Source organism: Empidonax traillii, unplaced genomic scaffold (assembly GCF_003031625.1).
Source record: "Empidonax traillii isolate 1590-97213 ecotype Southwest subspecies unplaced genomic scaffold, ASM303162v1 scaffold1060:size1239554, whole genome shotgun sequence".
Lineage (NCBI taxonomy): Eukaryota > Metazoa > Chordata > Aves > Passeriformes > Tyrannidae > Empidonax > Empidonax traillii.
The window spans coordinates 575,705-587,371 of NW_020956253.1; positions in this window are offsets into that span (position 1 = coordinate 575,705).

Genomic DNA, 11,667 nt, shown 5'->3' on the forward strand with positions numbered 1-11,667 from the left:
CACCTCAGGCTAAAATGCCAGTTCCAGGTCCCCCCAGAATTAATGAGTTGGTGATTTGATATGGAAACCTGGGAAACTGTGATAAACAGGCACGGTGCTGTCACCACTGGGAGCTGCAGGATTTATTGATGAAATGGGATTTTACCACCGACCAAAAAGTCCTTTCTGTCTCCACAAGCAAGAGTGACACCCGGTGGCTATGGAGCAAAATAAAATCAGCTCTAATTGTCTTTTTCTCTCCTTATTTCCTTCTTTTCTCCTGCTGCTTTTTAAAGGGAGAGCTGGGGCTGTACTTCTGCCTCCTGCATGAGCACCCATCTCCTGGTGGCATCATCAGTTCCCCTGGACTAGCTCCCCTGGGGTGCACCTGGGAGAGCAAAGGGATGGCTCCCAAAACACTGGAGACACAGATGAGGTCCTGACACCCCGAATTTGGGCAAAGGATTTCCAGTGATCCCATCACAACCCTCACTTGGCCCTTCCCAGGGTTTGTCTGGGGCTGTGGTCGTTAGGACATGAGATGGGATTTCTTTTCAGCATATTTTATCTCAAATGGCAAGAAACTCATTAGCACAGGTTGTCAGAGAGAGGGGAATACCTGGGAGCTCCTTTTTGCTTTGTGCCTATTAGGTATTGTTTCTCAAACACTAAAAATTATGGGACAAAAGGAACGAAACAGCATTTTTGGCTACTTTGTGGATGTAACCCGAGTGCCTTCAGCTAAGTGGTTATTGAAGTGTGCCATGAATGGTTAAATATCTCAAGGGAAGTGCTAAAAAGAGAAACAAATTAGTAGTCTTTGGTGAAAAAAATTTACTTTATTTAGACTGTAATTTGGACTCGCTAAAAATGAAAATGGAAATGCCCAGGTTAATTACGTCACTCCCCGAGCTGTGGCTTTAATAAACGTCAAGTGCTGGCAGAGCCCTGCTCAGAGCTGGTGTCATGGGCCTCACTGAACAAACAAACCGGTTTGGCTCCTAAATCCAAGTCCCTGCGGTATTTCTGTGTGGGTGAGCCTTGATATTCCACGTTCCCTAAGGTACCTATCCACATCTCCGTGTGCAAAGAGAGGGAGCTCCCGTGTCTAAGCATTCCAGTTCTGTTTACTGGGAAAATGAAGCTCACCTCTAATACTTGGACCTTGCTGCTGACTCTGCTTCCAGTCCTCTGCTTCACTGGTGCTGCTGGTACCTGGATTTAGGAGCTTGGTGCTGCTGTTTCCAGTGGAAAACATGGAGCAGGGGAGGACAGTTGGAGACACAGGTCAGTGTGCTCTGGTCCCTCACTCACAGATGGCTGCAAAACTAAGAAACCACTAAAATACTTTCTCTTCAAATTCAAGAGCCTCTCTCCCGAAATTCTCTCTTGAATGCAATAGGAGGGAGCGTCATTTTTGTGCCAAGTTTTTAGAGTTTTCAAGGAGGCAAAGAACCACTTTATTACAAACAAAGAGCACAAAGGAGAGGATGTTTCACAGCACAAGGCCATCCCAACCAGAGAAACAAGGAGCAGTGCGTAGCTGCCAGAAGCACCAAACCACCTCTTCCACCACCCCTCAGCTCCAAGGTCCATCTTTTTGCAGAGACATCCCCCTGGCACAGAGTTGCACTGCACAGATGTTGTCTCTCAAGAGGCCCTTGGAATCACAGAATCATTTAGGTTGGAAAAGACCTTTAAGGTCATTTAGTCCAGCCATTCCCCCAGCACTGCCAAGGCCACCGCTCACTCATGTCCTCTAATACCACATCCACGTGGCTTTTAAATTCCTTCAGAGATGGGGACTCCACCACTGCCCTGGGCAGCTGTGCCAGGACTTGACAACCGCTTCCATGAAGGAATTGTTCCCAATATCCAACCTGAACCTCCCCTGGCACAACCTGAGGCTGTTTCCTCTCATCCTGTCCTTTGTTCCCTGGGAACGGAGCCCAACCCCACCCTCTCCCTGCTCCCCCCTCCTGTCAGGGAGTTGCAGAGCCAGAAGGTCCCCCCTGAGCCTCCTTTTCTCCAGGCTGAGCCCCTCCAGCTCCCTCAGCTGCTCCTGCTGCTCCAGCCCCTTCCCAGCTCCGTTCCCTGCCCTGGACACGCTCCAGCCCTTCCATGTCTCTCTTTTCTGAGGGGCCCAGAACTGCCTCTGGGATTTGAGGTGCCTCAAACATCCAAACATCCTCCTGCCGTGGTCAAACATCTTCACAGCTACAACACTGCTCCTGATGTTTGGCAAATATTGGATCGAAAGCATTGTATCCGGACAAAGTGGCCCAGAATGAAAATGTCCCCCTGGTTCTTCTGTGACAGGCTGCCCTTTGGCTTTTGCTTCTTAACCATTCCCATCTCCATCTCCATTTTCCCTTCACGAATCGTTGGTACTGGCGAAGACGCAACAAAATGTGAGTTTTCAGAATCTGCAGCTCAGAAATCCCCCAGAAATCCTTGCTCAGACTCAGCGCAGAACCTCAGCTCTCTGAGTTTCTGCATTTCTTTCCCTCCCTTGTGAAATTAAAAGAACGAAAAGCCAAATAAAGGCATCAAAAATGTAAAGCATCAGGAAGAATCAGCCGAGCTAACAAGTCCTAAGGCTGATACAGATGTCTCACGACAGTTGTGTTTGGGGACTCCCATGGAAATGATGTGCCCAGGGCTTTGCCAGATGCAGCCAACCTTCACTGCCTCCAATTATCTGAGACATCTCATGTAACATTAAACATCTCACTGTACGTGCTCCGAGTGCTAAATCATTGCTAATCTGTGGTCAAAGAATGAATTACCAGCATTGAAAAATGAGGGAAAAGCTGTGGTGCTAACCAAGAGGTAAGTTGGATCATTTCCTACTGCCTTCCACGGGAGGTCTTCTACTTCCAGCTTTGCATATCCTCTTTCTTGACCAGTTTTGGGCTTTTCTGATGTGTGGGAAGTGGCCAGTTCATGGGTGATGCTGCCGCAGCACTTGGATTAAAATAAACTCCTACAAGTTGAATATTCACATGAATTAGCTAAACAAATTACCCTGTTCAAGGAGCACACTTTAATTCACAGAAGAACCAGAAATACTGGAGTGGTGGATTCCAGGCTTGCCAGGGCACTCCTAGATTTATCCCAAATCAGGATTTGCCTTTAATGACGTGTCCTACAGCCAGGAGAGACCACTGACGTCTCTGACCACTTCTTTCCTTAAATCTTCAATTATTTCCTTCAGTCTTCAATTCTTTTCATAATCAGAGCTTCTGGTGCTTTATCTCGAGTCTGAGTCAGTTTGTTTTTTTTTTTTTCTTCCAGTCTTCATATCATTCTGCCCTCATGATCCAAATTGTATATAAATAGACGAGATTGTTTGCTTCCCACTCCATCCTTTTTTTCCTCTCTTTAATTACAGGAATGCTCTGAAACTTGCTGAAGGCTTGGGTGGGAAATGGAGTGTACCTTTCAAACCTACTTCAGCTCCTAAAAATACAGTACCCAATCACAGAAAGGGTTGTCAAGCCCTGGAACACGCTGCCCAGGGAAGTGGTGGAGTCACCATCCCCGAAAGTGCTCAGAAAACATGTGGATACAGCATTTAAGGACATGGTTTAGTGGTGAACGTGCTGCTGGGCTGATGGTTGGACTTGATGATCTTAGAGGTCTCTTCCAACCTTAAAAATTCTGTGATTCTGTGACACTGATTACCTGCCCTCTTTGCAACTGGGAGAGGGAAGGGGAGAAGTGCCTGGAAGACAATTTTCCACTTCTAAAACAGGTGCCAGAGATCCAGGGGATGAACCCTTTGCTGGTGCTGGTCTCTCTCCAGGGGAGAGCTGCCTAGTGAAGAATTAGAGGACTTAAATTATAGTTTGGAATAAAATTTGGTAATAATCTCCCACTCCAAACAACCTGCTGGCCCTTCCCCACGTGTAGGTTTGCAGATCCACAGTGTTTGCCATCTTTCCAAAGTGTTACAGAAATCAGTGGAGCTGCTTTTCCCCTGCCCTGCCAGCACCAAGATGATTATCAAAGTGTGTGGCTCTGGGAACAGGCTGATCCAGTCTCTCAGAGATGCTCAACACGCTTCCTGGTGTATCTTACAGGAACTTGGCACTTCAGAAAGTCACCTTGGCCCTTCTTTACGAGGGCTTGTGGTGACAGGACGAGGGGGAATGGCTTCAAACTGCCAGAGGGCAGGGATAGACGGGATTTTTGGGAAGGAATTCTTCCCTGTGAGGGTGGAGAGGCCCTGGCACAGGTTTTCCAGTGAAGCTGTGGAGTGTTCCAGTGATTGGATGGGGCTTGGAGCAACCTGGGACAGTGGAAGCTGTCCCTGCCCACGGCAGGGGGGTTGGAACAAGACGAGCTGTAAAGTCTCTTCCAGCCCGAACCATTCCATCATCGCACGGTTCTTTTCCGTGCGCTGATGTTCTCGGGCAGAAGGGGGAGCCCATACATTATTTTTAGCGGGCAATCATCTCGAAATAGTGACACAAGCCCAGCAGAGCAGTAGGGTTTTGAACAGGAGAACTGCTTGGCTGATTTTACAGCCGCACACAAGCAGGGGAAGGCGGCTCTCAGGGCCCCGACTGCCGTTATCTCTTGCCCTGCAACAATGAGAAATCAGGGAAGATTTGAATTCTAAACAACCTCATCTTGTGTCATCACGTTAGTTCGACTGCTAGAAAACAGAATTTAATTAAGAACTTGTTAAACAAACAAAAATACAGAGGGAAAACAGAGCCTTTAGAACTGGAGTAAGTCACAGCCGCATGACATTTATTTTTTGCTAATTTACTTACACACCCACTGGGAAACCAAATAAGTCATCTGTACAGCACTGCTGCGGTTATTTGTACAGAAACAGTGTGTCAGATGCTTCCTAAGGATGAATGTTAAACTGTTAAACAAGCTTTGGGCTTCTGTTGGGCATTTCTATCCAGATGAGCAGCTAAATAAAGGCACCGTGGAGGATTTTTCATCCCTGCCCAAACCCCCTCCAAATCCTTCCTCAGTGCAGAAACTCCCAGGCATGTCTTTAGTCACAGACCCTTCTCCAGCCTATAACCAACATTTTGGTCCAAGGATGTGCATCCAAGGAAACCTGTGAGTCCATTGTATCTCTGAGAATCTTCACAGTTCATCCCCTGGGGTGGTTTTCTTGTTAATTTTCTCCAGTAAAAAGGTCTGATTGCTCTTTCTGATGAGTTTTTGAAAGCAAGCAGGTTCTATTGACTCATGGCTTTAACATCATCTGTGCTATCCTTCACAGAATCCCAGAATCGTGGAGGTTGGAAAAGATCTCCAAGGACATAAAGTCCAACCTGTGACTGATCCCCACCTGCTCTCCCAGCCCAGAGCACTGAGTGCCACATCCAGTCCTTCCTTGGACACCTCCTGGGATGGGGACTCCACCATCTCCTTCCCTGGGCAGCCCCTTCCAATGCCTGACCACCCTTTCCATGAAGAAATCCTTCCTGAAAAGATATTCTTCCCCAAAGACGGAATTAGTGGCATTACCCACCTGCTGGTGGCCACTGATACTTTTGAGAATGACACAAGGAAAGATTTTGGCCCTAAAACCTGTGACCACATGCAGTTACATTAATATAAACTCAGGCTATATTTAACCCACATCATATGTACAAGTAGCTTTTTTTTTTTTTTTTTCCCCCCACCTGGTTAATTGATTTTGTGCTGGATTTTATATCCACCGTGGGGGTTTTACTGGCTTAGATTTATTATTGGTCAGAAGAGTGGGTTTGCCCCATTTTTCTGGCTGTGCAAATAAACCTGCAAAGATGCAGCTGCACCATTCAATCAGTTCTTTTGCTCATGTAGCTCCCTGTGCTCATGGAATGGCTGGAGAACACCCAATATGTCTTGAGCTGGACTGGAAGTGCTCACACAATCTGCTTGATGATTCTCACTTTCCACGAGCTCTGAAGGAGAAGAACTTCATTCCCAGCTTCATCTTGTGCACGTTTTCAGTCTCAAACAGTGCCCCAAGGTCTCATCTGGCCTTGCCAAAGGCAACATCAAGGATCTTTTGGGAATGATTATTCTGTGATCCCTGTAAGGAAGGAGCCTGAGAGTTTTCTCCTGCCTGATTCACAGCAGCATGGACAAAACCAAAATCCTCAGAAGGGGAATGTCCAAGGAGTAATGTCTTCTTTTGCAGATGGAAAATGGTGCTGCTGAAACAGATGATGAGCAAAAATACTGTCACTAATTAAAAAAAAAAAAAAATCAAAACAGTTGTGCTGCAGATCTGCAATGAGAACACACCCCTGCAAGGACTGAAACTCCTAAAAGATATAAATTCTGTGTCAGAAATTTGGTTCACAGTAAGAAATTTGAGGTTGTGAAATGAATATGCAGGTTTGAAGGGTTAGAGGGATCCGTGGTTGTAGCGGGAGGTGGAGCTGAAAGTCTCAGCTAAAGGCTTTTAGCAGATCCCTTAAAACTAGAAGTGATGATTTGGAGAATGCAAAATATAATCAGGCAAAGAATAGAAAATTTATTCTTAATAGAATTGTGGGATCATAGGATGGTTTGGGTTGGAAGGGACCTTAAAGATCATCTATTCACATTACTAAATATGACTTGGATACTGGGGTATAAATTAATTTTCACTTGAATCTGCAGCTTAAGCTTTGCCAAGAAAAAACCTCATCCCATTGAGCAGGGACAGTTTTCAGCCTATAGGGTGGAGAAATCCTTCCCAGTTCCCGGTGTTTCTCCAACTGATATAAAGATAAACTCAAAAAGATAAACTGGAAATTGTTTCAGGAAATGTTGTTTCTGTTCAAAGGATGAAAATCTGTCAGAGTCTGCTGCACTGATGGGGATGACGTTCAGAGAACAGGAATTCAAAATGGAAAGTGAAAAATATGAATGAAAAGCAGTCCTACATGGATTACAGAAACTGCAGGGGAAAGGCAGCATTCTGAGAAGAAAAACGCCACCATTAAAAATTTAGGGCATAAAAGTTTAGCACCGAGGAGAACAGCCAGAGTGTGGTCCTGAAAAAAAGTATTAGTGGTTTGATGGGAAGGAAAACAGATTTTCCCATAAAAATTAACGTAATAGAGCAATTCAAATGCACTGGGGTATTATCCTGCAGCTTAAAATCATTCCCATCCAAACCCCATCCCTGAACGAAGGCACAAGATGGTAGTGTGATGCTCAAATAACATAATGTTGAATTACTCAAAGAACAACTGGGTGTTTGTAGGTATTTTAATGCAAAATAAATGTTATCTCTTAAAAAAAAAAAAAATTGCTTTCACCACAATAATTTGGTGGCAGGAGGGTGAAGGACAGAAAAACAGTCTAATGACAGCATTTAGCAGAGCAGGGTATCGAATGATTGACAGTGAACCTGCAAAACACCGGGTAGGTAAGTGATGGAGAGCAGGGTATTACTGTGCTATTAAAGAGCTTCCTCCTTTCAGGAGAAATATGAAAAATTGTAGCATGGAAAAAAAAAAAACAAAAAAAAACCCCAGACAGAAGACCAGAAGTTTATATGTAAAGGTAAATATATTTAAGAAATCTGTGGGCTTTTGGCCTGAAGTGGCAGAAATTTATTTGCTTATGCTGTTAGAAAGCGCTCTGGGTTAGAAACACAGGTGCTGGGGATTCACATGAACAAAACTGAAAAGTTTACTGTGAGGGGACTGCATGGTTTAAAGCCCTTGCAGCCTTGGAATAACATATCTATGGCATTAAAATGTAGATAAATAGAGAAGCAGCCCACTGGGAAGTTGCTCCTCACTCCTGAAAGGAACTAGAGAAGGGAAGATCTCTATATCCCAAGAATGACTGTGCTGGAGGAGGCTCAAACCCAGGCTGTGGAGCACTTGGACAACATTCCCAGCTGAGCATTTCCTTGGACATGGAAATGTCATGTTTTGAGCTGTTCTGGCTGTACTGAGAGTTTTCCCTGCGTGTGTCCTTGCAACAGGTCACAGCAGCAGAGCTCTCCAGGAATAACCGAAGGAAATTCAGATTTGTTTGGCAAAACTATAATCTAGCCCAACCAAGTTGTACAGACTGATTTTCAAGGGTGGCTGTAAGTGATTTAGCAGATTCCCTCTCCAGATATGTTCATTTATCCAGGTGCTGCTCTGGTGGTGGAGGTGCCAGCAGTACTTCCCAACCGTGGCTCTCCAGCTGGAGCTGAGCTTCCCTGTCCCACTGCTCTCCTGGGGATGTCCTACGACCTAATTTCTTGTCTGACCTTGGATTGCACCCTCATGGCATGTGTGTCCAGAGCTGGTGGGTTTGGGACCAGCTGGGCTTGGACTACTGTCCCGTGGGATAATCAAGGAGTGTAGCAGAGCTCCCACACCGGAGCATCACTGGATGCAGAGCAAGGTGTTTCCTCGTGGTTTTTTGGGCATCAGGGCATCCTACAAGACTGCCTGTGCTTGAAAACATTTCTTCACTGACACAGCAGTCAGGCATTGGAAAAGGCTGCCCAGGAAGTGGTGGAATCACAATCCCTGGAAGCGTTCCAAGTGCACGTGGATGTGGCACTTGGGGATATGGTTTAGTGGCAGACTGGGCAGTGCTAGGTTAAGAGTTGGACTGCATGATCTTGGAGGGTTTTTCCAACCTTAAGAATACCATGATTCTATGATAAGTGTCACATTTTTGGGAGCAAGGTCTGGGTGCTCTGGGATAACTCAGTGTATGGCCCCACAAACGACAGCAGCAACGTCCCTTCCCCTCTCCAGCTCCCACGTTCCCTCTCCAGTGCTGAGAAGTTGCTAAGCAACCTCAATCCATGTAGCAACCAGCAGCATCACCAGCACCATCACCACCACCACGAGGGTACCATGGTGTGGATGCTTGGGTACCATTTTGTCCTGCAGCAATTTTTCCATTTTTTTTCCACCTGGGAAAAGCTCCACCCTTCCCTTCCCAGCCCAGAGCAACTCCAGGGCTGCCAGAGCTTTGCAGACACACGTGGGCAGACAAACAGATGGGAGGTGGACAGACCTGGTCTCTGCAAGGAGCACCTCTGACTCATGGGAAGGCATTTAGGGATGGATGGATGGATTTTCATCAGCATGAGCAAAATGAGGCACTTGTAGGTCCAGCTCTCTGTTGGCACCCAAGTGTTGTGTGATCACGGAATCACAGAACAGTCTGGATTGGAAATGACCTTCAAAATTCATCTACTCCAACCCCCTGAAATGGGCAGGGACATCTTCAAGAAGATCTGGATGCTCAAAGCCTCATCCAACCTGCCCCTGAATGTTTACAGGGATGGGGCATCTACTGCCTCTCTGGGAATCCTGTGTCTGTGCCTCACCACCCTCATCATAAAAAATGTCTTCCTTATATCAAGTTTAAATCAACCTCTTTTAGTTTAAAACCATCACTCCTGTCCTTTAGCAACATACCCTAACAAAATTTTGTCCTATCTTGGGCTTATAAGCCCACTTTGAAGTGATGAGAATTGCATGGGGCAGGTCAGTCAGGGACAGGATGGGTGCAGAACACCAGAGAGACCTCAGGAGCGACTGAGATGTTCAGTAAGTCCATCAACCATCCCTGCAGCTTCAGCATCCTGAACATGTGGCTCCCCTTTCAACTCTCCACCGCTGAGATGGTTTTTTCCCCTGAAAAGTAAAAAAGCTTGACCACAGGGATGCAGCCACAGATATTTATGGCAGCTTTCTTTAAAAGCAGAAGATTGTCACTGTGTTGCTCTGACTGGGAAAAAAAAAATGTGGCCACTTTTCCTCCTTGTGCTGCCTCCTTCCAACTGTGCAGCCTCTTGGTGCTGTTATTCCACATGAATATTTAAAAATGGGTGGATTGCTCTGAGACAGCACAAGGGGCAACCACACACAGGCATTTTGTGTGGGTTCCTCTGTGCATCACTTGCCTCCATCCTTCTCTGACCCTTTCTCCTCACAGAGTTTTGAGCTGCTCCTTCTCCCCAAGGGCTGCAGGGATTTTCCGAGTCCCAGTCTCGGACTGAGGTTGTGGCTGTACAGCCCTGAACCCCCCTCTAGTGGCTGCTGCTCTGGAATGCTGAGGGATGCGCTGCACATTCCAGCTGATCTCTGCTCAGGAATGGGTCAGCAGAGCCAAAATCTGATCCTCTTGCCAGAGGTTGGTGCTTCTTTCAGCTCCACACCAACACACCCCCCCCCCCTCCTTGTGCCGTGCCCTGGCTGTGTTGCGTGGGGTTTGGCCACATCAGTGAGATTCCTGCTGCTCCTTGACTGAGATGAGCTGTTTGCAGTGCAGGATTTGTCCTGCTGATCTGCAGGGAGGGCTGTGAATGGGAAGAGCTGTGTCAGGCTTCCTGTCTGGGGCTCGCAGCGCGTCTGGTCAAGGGCGCTCCTCCTTCACGTGGGCTTTGCACTGCGAACAATTTGGATTTATCCAGACCAGACATGCCAGGGGAAAAGCTGGCTTCACTTGAAATCTCATTACAGTTCCTCTGTGTTTCATCATCCTGCAGACACTCTGTTTGCTGCAGCATCACTCCTTGCAGCAGGAGGAATTGCAGTGAAATCCTCCATGGCTCGTGGGGAGGGAAAGGTACTGCAGGACTCCCAGCGAGTTCCCGACTTCTCCATCAGCGTGGAGCTCAGCCCACAGGACTGCAGAGCCATTCTCAGGGTTAAACCACCAAATCTGGCACCAACAGTTTATAGGTGGGGGTTTCTGTTGGAAAAAAAACAGAGGTGGGGTTTTCTGTCCAACAGGGAGATTGTCTCTCTGTTGGAAGACACAGATCCTGCAGGGGTGCAGGGCAGCATCTCCTCCTGCTTGGGTACCCCCAGAATAGCACATCTGACACTCCCTGGTATGACTCTACCAGTCTGGGTCCCCCAGAGGTGGGTGCAGTGTTGCTCATCTCCCAGAGTCATAGATCCAAGCCTGTCAAAGCAGGAAAGGCTCAGAAACCCCAGGATGACCATTTAAACGCAAACACCTCCAAACCTTCTGCCGATGGTTTTAACAAAACCCATCCAGACTGAATGGAGCAATCAGTCTTGGTATCTATCCCCAAAACTCCTCTCCCAACAAGCAGCACATGTGGCCGTGCTGATAAATGCCAAGAATAATTTCTGCCTGCTGAAAACTTGAGTTGCCGCTGTTTTTTTTTAATGATCGTGGATCTTTCCGGGGTTATTTTCATTCCAATCACGATCTCAGGGCTGTTCCTTTTGCTAAATAAAGGATGACCATTTGTAATTCCTGACAAAATTCTTCAGCACTCCTTGAGATATTTTGTATTTCATTCAGTTTGACTGTTAAAATAAACTTGAAAAATTCCCAGTTGTGGCTTGCAGACTCCCAGGCACTGGCAGAGAGCTGTGCTGTTGCTGCAGGGAACAAAAAGATTTGAAAAAAAGTCACCTCTCTCCTCTCCTAACAAGGTAGTTTCATCCAAATTGTCCCCTGGGAACAGTCCCATGCCTGTGCTGACCCTGTCGTCCCCGCATGGGAACTGCTTTTTACTGTCTGGATAAGAAGGAGTTTGGATTTCCCTTCTGCTGCTGCTTGTGGAGCCTCTCTTGCATCTCCCAGCCTTTCCCTGCTGTGATGCTACTGAAAACTTTAAAAAGGGAAATTGGAGAAGCAGAGATTATTTCTCAAATCCAGGAGCTGGGGTTACACACAGCACAACCTTGTCCTTGCAGAGCCTCTGGAGACACCTCTGAAGCTGGA